Source organism: Vicugna pacos, chromosome 14 (assembly GCF_048564905.1).
Source record: "Vicugna pacos chromosome 14, VicPac4, whole genome shotgun sequence".
Classification (NCBI taxonomy): Eukaryota; Metazoa; Chordata; class Mammalia; order Artiodactyla; family Camelidae; genus Vicugna; species Vicugna pacos.
Genome location: NC_133000.1, coordinates 23842676 through 23856194, shown reverse-complemented (window position 1 = coordinate 23856194; position 13519 = coordinate 23842676). Strand labels below are relative to the sequence as shown.

The window sequence follows — 13519 nt, the reverse complement described above, 5'->3', positions numbered from 1 at the left end:
GAAATTCTGGTATTTATATAATCTAACTGATCTCATAACCTAGCCAGAAAAAAAAATTTCATAGTATACTAGATTAAGATTACTGAAAAGAAAATCAAAGTAGAGCAATTTTCTTATAGGCAGCCAAGTTAAGGCAAATGAGAATTGAAATCCCAAAGCCTCCAGCTTTTTTAAGCCTAAGTAAATGTTTTGGTCTGAATGTTTATGTTTTATCAAAATTCATATGCTGAAATCTTAACCCTCAGAGGTGATGGTATTAGCAGGTAGACCTTTTGGGAGGTGCTTAAATGATGATAGTGGAACCCCAGTGAATGGGATTAGTGCTTATAAAAAAGGTTGCTGAGCGCTTTCCACTATGTGAGGACCACAATGAGAAGTCTCACTAGGGCACATGCTGGTGCCCTAATCTTAGACTCACAGCCTCCAGAATTGTGAGAAATAAGTATCTATTGAGTATAAGCTACTTAGTCTGTGGTATTGCCTTATAGCACTCCAAATGGACTCAGACAACATACAACCTTTATAAACTTCAGTAAATTGTATTAATAGTATGATTTTTTCAGGCTAGCATATAATTCATAAATGCTGAGAACCTAAGTTAATTATATGTCAATATTAAAGGGAAGTGAATGCTAAACAGAAAGATCAGAAAATAAATTTAATTCTTACATTTGCAACTGGCATTCAAACTTTTGGTCTGATCTCAGAAAAATTATTAATATGTTATAATCATGTGTCCACTTACTATAAATAAATTGGATATTAATCCTGACTCCACTGTGCAGACAGTTTATGTGATTCAGCCAATACACTTCTGTTAAATGCTCAGAAGACAGAAAAATCACATAAAGTTGGTAGAAGTAACCCTTGAATTTTATTTTCTCATCAAGAATGGGGATTTTGTAATCGACATTCTATAAGAATCCATTATAAAGACACTAAATGCTCACCAGAGCTCACATGCCAAAAATTTGTATTTTAAAGAGAAATCAATTAACACATCAGGACTGGTGAAAATAAGACAGTGGGAAAAAGAAAGGAAGGAAGGGAGGAAGGAAGAGAGTAAAACACCAAGCACTATGACAGTAGATTGCATCACTGTGTAGACATACGGAAATAAATGAAACGGCCAACAGGGTACTCAAGTTAAGAGAGGCGCCTATGGTGTAACAGACTTATAGTCAAAAAGTCTGGATCCAAACCCTCATCTAGAACTGATCGTGTTTGCCTCTGTCCAGTACTCCTTATTTCTGTAAACTTCAGATTCTTCCTTTGAAATGTTGGATGATTATGCGGTCCATGGAACTGCTGTAAAGGTGAAAAAGAATGAGATGTTTGGAAAAGCCACTGGCATATTGTGGAGCACACAGTTGAGGCTCTGTGTATGCTTGAACATTTCTTTCTTGATCAAACAGTTAGTGACAATCAAAGGAGCTGGAACTTGAAAAAAACGAAAAGAATTTTAAGCACAAGGAGATACAGAAATGAAGAGAAAGGATAAAACCCTACATTTCTTTATGGTTTCTGACAACTAAACTTAATGAAACTAACTGAATATGATAGCTCAGAGTGGGAGTCAACTGATGGATGTGACGGTGCCCTGGGTAAGATACTCTCTGGAATCAGTTATATTAAGGAGGTTTTTCTCTAGCATAGATGAATCTGTTATGTCTTAATAATGTTAATGTAATAATCATAATCTAAATAAGTCTGCATACCCATTATCCAGGAAGTCAGCTAGTTGCTTCTTTTATTTGTGTGTGGAAGAGAAATGACTAAAGGGATTAAAAACTCATAATTAAAAATATGCATCTTGTGACATAGCTCTCAATTCTGGAGCAGAGAAAAAAATAGTTTTAATAGCTTGGCAGTATGCAGATCTTTATAAATAAGACTACCTCATTGGTCCACCTCTTCTTCCATCATAATATGGGGACCAGTTACCCAATTATCCATTGAATTAGAAAGTCAAGTATTTGAAGAATATGTAGACTTATATTTTCTCTGCTACTTTTTCTTTTTTACAGCTAGCATGCTTATTTAGGGAATATTTATTATTTCAAGGATAAAAGCCTGAAGACCTATAAATAAATTTCACTTTTCTAAGTTTGGAAGAACAAACTAGTTAGTTCAAGAGACCAAGGGACCACTAATCTTTCCCAATTAAATCCCACACTATACAGCTTTGGGAATGTTTGCTATCCACTTAAATAACCATCAGGTGAACTGTTTTGATATTTCACTTGAGGGCTGAGTTCAGAATGTAAACTTAAGCTAAAGTACATATTGAAGGTTATCTCATTTGAGTTTCTCTCCTAAAATTATATAAATATTGTTTGTTAATCTGCAAATTTCAGTAGTTATCAATTAGGGGTACATTGGTCTTATTTAAATATTTTGGATTATTTGTTTTTAATCCTGCTATACTGAAGCAAATATAAAATCAGAAAAAAGAAGTCACTCCAGAAAGTACTGCCATATTTACTTTGGATTATTATTTTTAAATAAGGGGAAACAAACGCAGGAAGGGAAAGAAAGCAGGAGGGAGAGGAGAGAGAGGAAAAGAAGGAAGGACGGAAGAGCTTCACGTATAGAACTGAAAATAGATCTCCTTTCCCTCTAATTCTACTTCCTTAGAAGTAACCTACATGACGAAATACCATATATCATTCGCATACTTAAAACATTCTTTACCAAGAACACTTAAATTCCTGCCAAACACAAAATTTCTAAGTAGATGGCTTGTTTTCTCCTTAAGCTTTTTGCTGTAATTATTTCCTGGAAATTTCTGGCTATCTGGCAAAGAGAAGAAATTCATTTTCTGTTATTCAATGGGTTTTAGTAGAGGTAGAAAATTTCACGTCAGGTTAGGTTTGGGAAAACTCTGTACTCAGGAAAAAAAAGAAGAGATCTGATAGTTATTTTCTCAGTTAATCCAGAAAGCATGATTATTGTAAAGCAGAAAAGCCTGCATTAAAGCAATAATGGTATGTATGTGAAATATCCCTTTATTATGCATTAGTGTTGATTCAAAAGGAAGGGTGATATATTGTACAGAATAATACATTGACATAGGAATCGGATATTCTGACTTATTCTCTCAAATCTACCACTAGATAGCAAGCTTCATATAGGCAAGTCAGTTAACTTCTTCACCCCCATTTCTTTCTCTGTAAAGTAATGGGCTGGATCTGTATTTTATAAATCTTTTAAAGCTTGGAACTCATATCATTCTAAATACTCAGACTACATTATCTTTTATCAATTGTAAAGGAAACAAAAGCACAAAGAATACTCATATATTTCATCTGCATATAATCCAGGAAAGATCACTAAGAAAATAATTTCTTTTTTATTGGGCATTGGATTGTTTGCATTGCATCTTGAGATTTGAACAATCTTATCTATAGAATCAGGATTATGGAAATCTATTAACCGGTAGCACTCACACATGTTGTATTTTACATGTAGTATTTAAAAGCGGCTGGGTGAAGAGTTTGCATTGCACTTGCCAACATTTAACCTTGAATATGTCAAGAAGTATTAGCCATAATATCTGTTTGTTAGTATAATATGTTCCCAAATTAACACTGTTAAAGTGATTCTAACTGCATATAATGTTTGATTTAAACCCATTTAGAATTCAAAACATTAGTTTTTGACTTTTTGCTATTACATTATGTCATTGTGCTACCTGCAAGCCATTAAGTGAATTCATATTTCTTTGCTTAGGAGCCAAAGCCTTAACTCCTTATCACAAAGAAAAGTATAGATCATTGAGTCCACTCTAACCCAGAATAGAATAAACAAAGAAAAAAAGAAAATTGTAAAATTTCAATGAGTCTTTCTGATTGAAATATATACAATAATGTTTAATCAGAAATGATAGTATGGTTAGAGAATTATCAAGTAGACAAATCTAATGAGATAATTTGGAAATTAAATAATTTAAACTCCATTTAGAAAATATACAGAAAATTAAGACACATAGATATCAGATAATTTGCTTAGCCATTTTGTAATCATTGGGGGATAATGTCGTAAAACTTCTTTTGAATTGTAAATTGTTCAGACATTTCCTTCATATATGGCTATATATCCGGAGACCTTATCTGTGGAAACAAAATTCTATACATTTAAGAGAGCCCCAGTTCTCCAGCGAGAGGGACTATATTGTTAATCAAACACAGATTCAGCAGCAGAAGCAGATTCTGAGTTCTCTGCACGATTCACAGCCAGATCCTGTGGTAGTAGAAAATGTGCTTGGGCTGGACCAGCAGTTTGCTGATGTACACTTAAATTCTTCAGATAATCAGAGTCAAGGAAGTACAGTGAGCAAAGGATGTTATATCTCTTTTCACCTGAAGAATGGAGAAGATGCTAAAGGACTCGACGATAAAGACAGTTCAGGGAGGAGTTCTACCAAAGACAAGGGCACATACAGCAGTATTGAGTCTCATAGTGATTCCAGAGGAAAGTCTACTTTCTTCAGTAATTGTGGAAGTGGATAAAGGGGAAGGTTTGATGACCGTGAAGGGAGTGACTATGACAACCCTGGCAGCCATGTGAGCTGGCAGAAATGACTCTGGAAAGTTTGAATATGGTAAAAACAGTTGCTGGTGTGACAAATCGATGAAGCTGTTTGGCCAAAACCACTTCCACCAAGTAAATGTTGGGAACAGAAACTTTGTTCTGAAGATAACACTGGAATTAACTTTGAAAAGCATAACATTCCAACTGAGGCAACAGGCAACAGCTGTCTCCTACATATTGAAACTTTCATTGATGTGGGGATGGGAGAAATTATTAAGGGAAACATCAAGCTTACTTGTTATACTCACTTGACTTCAGTGCAAAAGGATGCATTTTTTTTAAGGATGCTATTCTTTTTATGATTGAGAAAAGAAATCTGATGGCTTTGTACCCAAGCAGCATCTGTAAAAACTGCAGCATTTCCCTTGCCTATCTTGAGTCAGATTTATTCACATGGTCCAGGAGACGCTTTGAGGGACATGAAGGAAAGACTGGAAGGTATGCACACTGAAAGCAGTACTAAATCACCTTGTTATTAGCACTGACAAGAGAAGTCTGGCAGTGTCGATCTATAAGGAAGCCAGAAAATACTCCTACTGGTCTAGAGATAGTCCTTACACCACTTAGGGTGATGCTGATATTGGTCAGCAGATTTGATATTTAGAATGTAGATGGCACTTAGTTGCCACTCCTGGAGTCCTGGCAGACATGATGGAAAGAGAAAATAATGGATTAGAGTTTCTCAAATATTTGGTGTTGGATAAGGTGGATTGACATAATTATGGGGTTGGAAGCTCAGAAATATAGAATACTTGAACAAAACAGTATGCCACCAAAGAAAGTTTACTGTACCATGATGTTTAGTGCTACTTGCCTTAAGAAAATATAGATGCTTGCTTATGAATTCCTGGATGAATATATCTCTTTGGCTGTTGGGATACCTCTGAGAACATCACATGGAAAGAGTCAGACAAACAATCGTTGCTGTTTGACCTCCTAAATGCAGTGAAAGAATACATTGACCTTAGTGTCTGTGGAGACCAAAAAGGGTGAAGATTCTCCGGAGAATTTTTTCACACCATGAAGGATATGTTTGTACGACTATCCATGGAGAACAATCTTAGATAATGAAGAGGTCTTCACCAGTTCCTTTCAGGAAAAAACCCAGTTCTAGTTGACTAGAGCAGTAGCCGCAAGAAGACTAGACGTTTCAAATGTTACCAACACTTTATCAATGTTGACTTGCCAAATGATATTGAAGAAAATGTACATTGTATTGATTGCGCAGGATGTGTAGGAAATCTTGGCCTTACCACTGTGTTCTTTAACAAGAGGAACACAAATAAGACCAAGAGTTTGCTGGATCACCTCATGAAAGCTAAATAAGGGGTGCCATCTTGGTTTGAAAATATGGCATATCAACACCATTCCAAGGGTAGCAGTCCTGGACATTCTAAGAGTAGTAGATTCTGTGGATGATTTGGTGCCAGAGGCTATCAATAAAGTAGTGTTGTCGGCCATTCCAGCTTCAGCAGAGCTGTGCTAACAGCAACTGAGGTGGTGGAAAAGCCACAGCACCAGCAAAGAATTTGGTGGGCATGGCTGTGGAGGCTTTCACAACAGTGATGGATACGGAGGAAATTATAACTCCCAGGGGATTGACTAGTGGGGCAATTTGCAGCAGATCATCCTGCCAAACAAGTTAATGTGGAAACCACATGTAACTTAGCCAGACCACACATTGTGTGGTCTCAAGAACTTGTAGCAAATTTACCAACTGTGATACTCCATTGATTCTTTTTTTTAAGGAAACTCAAGGCCACAAGAAGAGGTGAAAGGAATAATCAGCAGCCCTGTTCAGAAGGTAGTTTGAAGACTTCTCTGCTGTCGTTTGGATTAACTCCACTCTCACCTACCCCCCATTCCAAACTGCATTTATAATTTTGTGACTGCAGATCACTTATATGCTAATGTAATGTACTTTTAACTTTAGACAACTTTTTATTTTGACTTCATTCCTGTTGGCTCAGTAATGCTTAAGACAAAACAATTTCAATTGTTCTGAAAAAATAAACTCATTGAACTTGGGCTAAAATTGTTTTAAAAAAGCTATACATTTTAAACTTAAGCACATAGGTACATACCAACTCTATTCACTAAATATTTCAAAAGTCGACTATCTTTATTGTAGTAAACCTCTCTCTTAAGGATATTTGACTTCCTAAATATGTCATTATAGAGAACAGCAGATATAGGTTTTCCGAATTAAAATATCACGATGGTAATGCCATCCTTTCTACTTAATATAAAAGTATACTTTGCTTTATGACTGTAAGGAGACCTGATTCTAATGAAGCAAATGTCAGACATATGGGGGATATGGAAAATTACCAGAGAGACTCAGTAAGTCCTGATGAATCTATCCAGTACAGGAAAATTAAACAGCACCTGATTACTGTTTGCTAAGACGAAGCTCATCTGTGCACACATTTAATTTATGGTTTTAATTTACCTTTAATGTAAAATATAACTTCCAAGGATTTAATATATCACTTGTCCTTAATAAATCTGTCATCAATGTGAGTTAGTCTTCTATGATTTTTAGAAGCAATCTCTGAGCCTAAGAAAAATTCAACTAAATCACATTTTTTAATGTTTGCTGTATGAATAAAATATTCCCGCAATAATACTTTAGTATTTAGTGGTGACATTTGCCTTGAATGGAAAAGAGCAAAAGATTAAAATAAAACTACAGCCCGTAGAATTTTCTATATTAGCATATTTTAGTAAGGCAGGACATATGACTCTTGAAATGGCTAATCTTTTGGATATTCAATTTCAAGTGATTGGTGTTTACAGAAACGAGCTCAAGGAGCAAAATCTAGAAGCATGAAAAGAAACGAGATTTATTGTGAGACTTAAGAACAGAAGTTAAAAACTCTTAATCATGAGTTAAAAGTTCACCAATGTCTTATTCTGATCACATACACCCTGTAAACCACATTTAGAGATATTGCTCAATTTTCAAAAATTCTCTTCTCCCCTAAATGGCACTTCAAAAGTATATCTGCTTTAGTTTCCATTCTAAGTGTTTAAGAAAATACTTCACAAAGCAGAAGTTTAAAGAAAAAGAAAGAAATATAATGAAAAGAGAAACATAATAAGAAAGCCTCATGTGCCGCAATCAGTATGCTTTAGTGGACTGCCTTTCTTCTGTATCATGAGTAAGATTAGAAATGTAATTTTTTACTCAACTTTTGTTTTTATTTATTGGTCAAATATGTCTAGTATATGCACCACATCATTTTCCTGTTCATCCTTTTCTATTGCTCATATTAGAAATTAAAAATGTAATTTCCATTATAATTAAAGCTGAGGAATGAGAAATCTAAAATTGAAAACTTTTCATACTTATGTCCTTTCTAGTTGGAATGGAAAATGTATCTAAAGAGCTTTGACTTACTTTGAGTACTGGCAGAAAAAAGGATATTCTTAAAGGGCCCAGGAGGTCGTAAGTCAATTCCACTTTCTGATTGAAAGAAGAGGGCCATTGAGCACCATCATTTCTCACCAGTTGAGGCGAAACAGATTCAGCACATTAGAAGTCACAAACACTTTAGTAAGTTCATGGCAGAAGGGAAACAGCTCAGTGATAGAGCGTGTGCACGAGGTCCTGGGTTCAAACCCCAGTACCTCCAAAAAAACAAACAAATAAAAAAACTTTAGGAAGTTCAGCATTGTTTTCTCAAAAGAATAAACAAATAAAGGCTGCTAATCTACTTGTGACACAGTTATCATTGTCATTTGCTCCTCTATTCTTACTATAGTGAAAACATTTTTTTTTACTGAAATAAAATAACTTTTAAAAAAGATACAATGTTGTAATGAGCTTCCAAAGAAATCACAGAAATCAAATTATAAAAGACAAATAATTCACTGGTATTGAGCATTGATCTGATTAACTTTGTTACCTTAAATTGGACATAGTCTTTTCCATAACAATTATAGTGAAATGTTAGATAAGCTCAAAAAAGTAATAGATATAAAAACAATTTTTCCCAATTGCATGTATTTATTTTAACATATATTCTGCTAAGGTCATAAGCTTTTTTTTTGAGTCTGAAAGATCAACAGACTTGTTAAATTGTGACTAAACCAACTATATAACTTCAAGCTTGAGAATACATTTTTCACTTACCAAGAAACAATTTAAAAATAAATAGAAACCCATAAAAAATAAAGTGTACTTGGGTACCCCATGAAGGGACAGTACACTATTTTTGCATGCCATGAATCATGCCCATATAAGACTACAAATTTAATCAATAAACGTTGTGTGTGACTATCTGCTCCACTTACCAGCCGTCCCCATCTTTCTCCCTCCTCTTGGGACTCCCTATTCCTGAGAAGCAACACAATGAAATTAGAACAGTGAATAACCCCACAATGGCCTGTAAGTGTTCAAGTGAAAGGAAGAGCCACACATCTCTCATTTTAAATCAAAAGCTAGAAGTGATTAAGCTTAGTGAGGAAGACATGTTGAAAGCTAAGGTAAGCCAAAATCTAGGCATCTTGCACCAAACAGTTAACCAAGTTGTGAACACAAAGGAAATGTTCTTGAAGAAAATTCAAAGCATTATTACTGTGAATACATGAATGACAGAAAGCATAACAACTTTCTGGCTAACATAGAGAAAGTATTAGTCATCAAACCAACCACAACATCCCTTTAAGCCAAAGCCTAATCTAGAGAAAGACTCTACTCTTCAATTTCTTGAAGACTGAATGAGGTAGGACACTGTAGAAGAAAAGTTGCAGAAGAAGAAGAAAAGAAGCTACCAGTTGTTGAGTCATGAAATTGAAGGAAAGAAGCCATCGCCATAACATTAAAATGTAAGGTGAAGCAGCAAGTGATGATGGAGAAGCTGCAGCAATTTATCCAGGTGATCTGGCTAAGGTAATGCAGGTGGCTACACTAAACAAATGATTTTCAATGTAGATGAAACTATTTTATATTAGAAGATGAATTCTAGGATTTTCATAGCTATATAGAAGAAGGCAAAGCCTGGCTTCAAAGTTTCAAAGGATAGCTGGCTCTCTTGTTAGGGGCTAATGGTGACTTTAGTTGAAGCCAAAATCATTTATTACCATAAATAGAATCCTAAAATTTGAAAATCCTAGGGCTCTTCAAAATTGTACTGAATCTATCTTGCCTGTGCACTCTCAGTGGAATAATAAAGCCTAGATGAGAGTGCATCTGTTGATAACATGATTTACTGAATATTTTAAGCCTGCTGTTGAAATTTACTGCTCAGAAAAAAAAAAGTCTTTCAAAATATTACTGCTTATTGACAAGGCATCTGGTCATCCATCCATCTCTGATGGAGATGGACAATGAGATTAATGTGATTTTCAGGCTTGCTAACACAACATACACTCAGCAGCCCATGAATTAAGGGGTAGTTAGTCTTTCATGTCTTATCAAGAAATGCATTTCATAAGACTATAGCTGCCATAGATAGTGATTCCTCAGCTGGATCTGGCAAACTAAATTGAAAGCGTTCTGGAAAGTATTCACCATTCCAGGTGCCATTAAGAACATGCATAATTCATGGGAAGAGGTCAAAATATCAACATTAACAGGACTTTCAAAGAAGTTGATTCCAACTTTTATGGATAAGTTTGAGGGGTTCAAGACTTCAGTGGAGGAAGTAACTGCAGATGTGGTGGAAATTGCAAGAGAACTAGAATTAGACAGGAAGACTGAAGATGTGACTGAGTTATACAACTTCATGATAAAACTTTAATGGTTGAAGAGTTGCTTCTTAAGGATGAGGTAGGAAAGTGGTTTCCTGAGATAGAATCTACTCCAGGTGGAGATGCTGTGAGGAATGTTGAAGTGACAGGAAAGAGTTTAGAGTATTAAATCAATTTAGTTGATAGAGCAGCAGCACGGTTTGAGATGATTGATTCTAATTTGGAAAGAAATTCCACTGTGGGTTAAATGCAAAACAGCACTGCACAGTACAGAGTAATCATTCATCAAAGGAAGAGTCAATGGAAAAGGCCAACTTTCATCGTTGTCTTATTTTAAGAAATTGCCACAGCCACCCCAACCTTCAGCAACCACCACCCTGATCAGTCAGCAGCCATCAACATGGAGCCAAGACCCTCCACCAGCAAAAAGGTTATGACTCCTTGAAGACTCAGATAAAGGGTAGCATTTTTTAGCAATGACATATTTTTAAAGAAAGGTATGTATATTGATTTATGACAAAATGCTATTGTACACTGAATAGAGCACAGTATAGTGTAAACATAAATTTTATATATAATAGGAAACCAAAACATTCATGTGATTCACTTTTATTGTGATATTCACTTTATTGTGGTAATCTGGAATTAAACTTACAGTATCTCTGAGGTATGCCTGTAGTTATAATTCTAAAATATCAACTAATGACTAGGATATTTTGATAGTCTATCAACTTTCTGTCCATTTTCATACAAGCATTAAGGCCTTAAAATTTGATTATTAGTCATCAGAAATAAATCAATTTAGTCAATTTAAAATATGTTTTGGTTTCTGCATTATCAGATTAAGTTATCCTCAATGAAAACAAGATCTTTTAAGGGGAAGGGGTTGATAACAATAACAACAAACTGAAAACATGATTCTCTATGTTATTACCTAAAATGTAAACAAAAAGTTAAAATTACTTGTACTAACAGAAAATTGTATCTATGTAGAAAGCATACGTATCATTTTTGGACACCAAATATATAACTTTTACTTATCAAAATAACAAATAACTCTTTACATAATAGAGAGAAAATATATAAAATGTTCTTGAAAGATCTATGTTGGTGTCAAGTATAGTTTAAGAGGTGGGAAGAATATATAGTTTATGTGCTATAATAATTCCCATAACAAGGAGAAAGAAAAAATACTAGCATGTTAAATTATACATTATAAATTCAAACTGATAATCTAGAATTCAGTGATAATGACAATAATACACTCATAGGTGATACATATTTTATTCATGGTTACACAAAACACACACTTTCTAAAAAAAGAAAGTACTCAATATATAATAATTAATTGGGATATAAAAAACTTAAAAATTTAGAGTATAAATTTAAATTAGAAGAGTCCAAAGTAAAAGCCAAAATTCATACTGATCTATATAAGAAAATAGGGTGTTTAGTAGTACTTTTCCCATTAAATCACAATTGGAGCCAAAGAAATGCCCAAATTAACCCGCATTTGTAAAAAGAGAGAGTCAGTCAGTCAGAAGGTTTTGTTAGGACTAAGAGGTGATCATAATACACTCCCTAAACTTTCAAAGAAAAAGGGACAGAGTGAGTATGGAAGAGAGGGAGACACGAAGGCACCATATACGTAGTCAAATTGTGAAGGGTGCAGTGTCCAAGCTTTGGGGAGGAATGTAAACCAGTTTCCTCTCTCATTAACCAAGTGTACGTATATGTGTGAGGATGTGTGTTCCCTAAAAGCTAGATTAAAAGTTTGTCACCTGGACCTAGTCAAAGGGAAAGAAACCTTTATTTGTAGACTTGATTCTGGAAAATATAGAGAATTTGTGTGATGCTTCCTTGATAAAGGACAAAGAAAAAACTGATGAAATTGTGATTTTAGAATTAAAAATTGAAGCCCAGATGGCTTGACATTCAGATCCTAAAGTTCAAATCAATGCCTTATGCAGTCATTTGCTACCAGTATCCCATGCTGTTTTTGCTATGATGTGTGAGAAACATCTTGGTCCCTTTGGTACTGCAAGTGAGAGAGTGGAGTAAAAAACTGATGTGTGCCCAGAGGATTACAAATAATTTAATTCTCTTCCATGGAATCTGAGGCACTGAAGCAGTTGTTATGAAACATGGAAGTGAAGATACTACTCCAGTTATTATCTTTTTGCCAAAATGTTTGCAAATGATGCTAAAGCTTTGCCTTAGAATAATCCAAGACCTCTCTCCCAAAAAGGAATTGCTCAGAGGCATGAACTTGCAAGAAGACACATGGAGCAGCTTGGAGCAGCACAGAGGTGGGCACCCTAGGAGCCCACCCAGGACCACCCAGAATGGGAGTGTCTTTGAATCAAGTCCAGAGGTAGAAGAACCAAAAGATGATGAGCACCAGGCGGAGAGTATGACCTCTAAACCTCCGCCCCAGGAAGGAAGCAACTAAGAGTCTTTTATTGCATTTGCTTGAGTATTCAGTGGTATGGCTTAAAGAGGGAAAAAATGCTTGTCTCGAGACCCAAATACAGTCCCGCCGAGTTTCTGTAGTGGGTGCCATTAGGCTTCTCGGCAACACCAGATGACCTTCCCCCAGTCCACCACAGGGCATGCTGCACTCTGGAAATCCTGTATCTTCTGATGGGAAAGGAAATCTAGAGGAGATAACTTCTGGGAAGTGTGCTAGGAATAGGACGCCATCAAGACTTTGTGCTGAAATCCACACCACTGTGCAACCTGCCATCTTGCCCATCATTTATACCATTCAACTTTGAAGCACCCTGATTCTGAAGGTCACTGCTGAACTGAAACACTCTAAGTGGCATGCTTCACTTTGTCAAAGGAAGGAAGCTGTTAAACCAAGCTGATCCCTGTGTCCAGATTTTAATTCAGGAAACAGGAGAGCATGTCCTCGTGTCAGAGAAAAGATTGTGGAGCACCTAGAAAGGCAGAGAACCCTCAATAACAAAATAAGTAACTACTACCATTGCCAGAGTCTTTTTTCTATAATAAATTAAAAACTATCACCCAGGGTTTGACACTGAGAAATTTTCTGCATGCTGCAATTCTCTGTGCATTCACTTTCAATAAAGTTGATTCATATAAATATCTTTTAAAAAATGCCAACCTTCTCCTGCGCATCTCTGAGCAATGGGGACTAGAAGAGATAGCATAGAGCAGAGATAAAGACAAAAGGAAAGCCAACATTCCACACTGTGTTTCTAGG

At 35.5% G+C, this 13519-nt stretch overlaps 2 pseudogenes; both read left to right on the top strand.

Annotated features, from left to right (window-relative positions):
• Positions 1 to 4035: 4035 nt before the first annotated feature.
• On the top strand, positions 4036 to 6262 carry LOC102531853 (ATP-dependent RNA helicase DDX3X pseudogene; annotated as a pseudogene).
• A 2807-nt stretch (positions 6263 to 9069) lies between these two features.
• LOC102532089 (elongation factor-like GTPase 1) lies at positions 9070 to 13236 on the top strand (annotated as a pseudogene).
• Positions 13237 to 13519: the final 283 nt, after the last annotated feature.